Here is a 2,874-nt window from a genome sequence, read left to right on the forward strand (position 1 = left end):
TTTTATTTTCAAAAATTTTTCAAAAACCTTTCAAAAATTTCTCATCTGTTTTCGAAAAAAAAAAAAAATAAATCCTTTCAAAAATATATTTTTCTTCAGAATTTTTAAGAATGAATTCTAGAGTTTCATGAAGCATGTTGAAGCTTGGCTGGCTGTAAAGCCATGTCTAATTCTTTTGGATAGGGGCTTCCAACCATCAGCATAGAGGCAAGTTAATTGGAATGTCAGCCGTGGCATGTCTGAGTTACATACTAAAGCTTGGCTGGCTATTAAGCCATGCCTAACCCTCGAATTGGAGCTTTAGACTAAGAATACAAGATTCCTGAAATTCATATTAAAAATTTTGGAATCCTTATTTTTATTTTTCAAATAATTTTCGAAAAATCCAAAAAAATCATAAAATCATAAAAATCAAAAATATTTTGTGTTTCTTGTTTGAGTCTTGAGTCAATTTTTAAGTTTGGTGTCAATTGCATGTTTTAAAGTTTGCATAAAATTTTCGAAAAATTCATGCATTCATAGTGTTCTTCATGATCTTCAAGTTGTTCTTGGTAAACCTTCTTGATTGATCTCCATATTATATTGTTTTGTGTTGTATGGTGTTTTTCATATGCATTCTTGAATTCTTAGTGCCTAAGCATTAAAGATTTCTAAGTTTGGTGTCATGCATGTTTTCTCTGCATATAAAAATTTTTCAAAAATAAGTTCTTGATGTTCATCATGATCTTCAAAGTGTTCTTGGTGTTCATCTTGACATTCATAGCATTCTTGCATGCATTCATTGTTTTGATCCAAAATTTTTATGCATTGAGTCTTTTTCATGTTTTTCTCTCTCATCATTAAAAATTCAAAAATAGAAAAAATATCTTTCCTTTTTTCTCTCATAAATTTCGAAAATTTGGATTGACTTTTTCAAAACTTTTTAAAATCTAGTTGTTTTTATGAGTCAAATCAAATTTTCAATTTAAAAATCTTATCTTTTTCAAAATCTTTTTCAAAAATCAAATCTTTTTTATTTTTCTTATTTATTTTCGAAAATTTTAAAAATATTTTTCAAAAATCTTTTTCTTATCTTTATCTCCTAATTTCGAAAATAACATCATCAATTAATGTTTTGATTCAAAAATTTCAAGTTTGTTACTTGTTTGTTAAGAAAGATTCAAACTTTGAGTTCTAGAATCATATCTTGTGATTTCTTGTGAATCAAGTCATTAATTGTGATTTTAAAAATCAAATCCTTTTCAAAACTAATTTCAATCATATCTTTTCAAAAATATCTCTTTATCTTATCTTTTTTAAAATTTGATTTTAAAATATCTTTTCTAACTTCTTATCTTCTTATCTTTTCAAAATTGATTTTCAAATTTGTTTCAACTAACTAACTAACTTTTTGTTTGTTTCTTATCTTTTTCAAAACTACCTAACTAACTCCCTCTCTCTCTAATTTTCAAAAATATCTTCCCTCTTTTTCAAAATTTATTTTTAATTAACTAATTATTTTAATTTTTTATTTTAATTCTCGAAAATTACTAACCTTTTTCAAAAACTATTTTCGAAAATCACTAACTCTTTTTCAAAAATTATTTTCGAAAATTCTCTCTCTCTCTTATCTCCTTCTATTTATTTATTCATCTACTAACACTTCATCTCACCTAAATTTGAACCCCCTCTTCCATCTGTGTTCGAATTTTTTCTCATTCTTTTCTTCTTCTACTCACATAGGGGAACCTCTATACCTGTGGTAAAAATGATCCCTATTATTATTTTTCTGTCCCTCTTTTTCATATGAGCAGGAGCAAGGACAAGAACATTCTTGTTGAAGCAGATCCAGAACCTGAAAGGACTCTGAAGAGGAAACTAAGAGAAGCTAAATTACAACAATCCAGCAAGCACCTTTCAGAAATTTTCGAACAAGAAGAGGAGATGGCAGCCGAAAATAATAATAATGCAAGGAGGATGCTTGGTGACTTTACTGCACCTAATTCCAATTTACATGGAAGAAGCATCTCCATTCCTGCCATTCGAGCAAACAATTTTGAGCTTAAACCTCAATTAGTTTCTCTGATGCAGCAGAACTGCAAGTTTCATGGACATCCATCTGAAGATCATTTTTAGTTCTTAACTGAATTCTTGCAGATATGTGATACCGTTAAGACTAATGGAGTAGATCCTGAATTCTACAGGCTCATGCTTTTCCCTTTTGGTGTAAGAGACAGAGCTAGAGTATGGTTGGACTCTCAACCTAAGGATAGCCTGAACTCTTGGGATAAGCTGGTCAAGGCTTTCTTAGCCAAGTTCTTTCCTCCTCAAAAGCTGAGTAAGCTTAGAGTGGATGTTCAGACCTTCAGACAGAAAGAAGGTGAATCCCTTTATGAAGCTTGGGAGAGATACAAAGGACTGACCAAAAAGTATCCTTCTGACATGCTTTCAAAATGGACCATCCTGGATATATTCTATGATGGTCTGTCTGAATTAGCTAAGATGTCATTGGATACTTTTGCAAATGGATCCATTCACCTAAAGAAAACGCCTGCAGAAGCTCAAGAATTCATTGACATGGTTGCTAATAACTAGTTCATGTACACTTCTGAGAGGAATCCTATGAGCAATGGGACGCCTCAGAAGAAGGGAGTTCTTGAAATTGATACTTTGAATGCCATATTGGCTCAGAATAAAATATTGACTCAGCAAGTCAATATGATTTCTCAGAGTCTGAATGGAATGCAAGCTGCATCCAACAGTACTTAAGAGGCATCTTTTGAAGAAGAAGCTTATGATCCTGAAAACCCTGCAATAGTAGAGGTGAATTACATGGGTGAACCTTATGGAAACACCTATAACCCCTCATGGAGAAATCACCCAAATCTCTCATGG

At 31.3% G+C, this 2,874-nt stretch overlaps 1 non-coding gene across 1 annotated transcript; it reads right to left on the bottom strand.

The window, feature by feature from the left end:
• Positions 1-2,319: 2,319 nt before the first annotated feature.
• Positions 2,320-2,427, bottom strand: LOC112780593 (small nucleolar RNA R71). Its single transcript, XR_003191418.1, has one exon. It is a non-coding gene; the product is annotated as a small nucleolar RNA R71 (small nucleolar RNA).
• Between the last annotated feature and the right edge of the window lie 447 nt (positions 2,428-2,874).

Source organism: Arachis hypogaea, chromosome 19 (assembly GCF_003086295.3).
Source record: "Arachis hypogaea cultivar Tifrunner chromosome 19, arahy.Tifrunner.gnm2.J5K5, whole genome shotgun sequence".
Taxonomy (NCBI): Eukaryota; Viridiplantae; Streptophyta; class Magnoliopsida; order Fabales; family Fabaceae; genus Arachis; species Arachis hypogaea.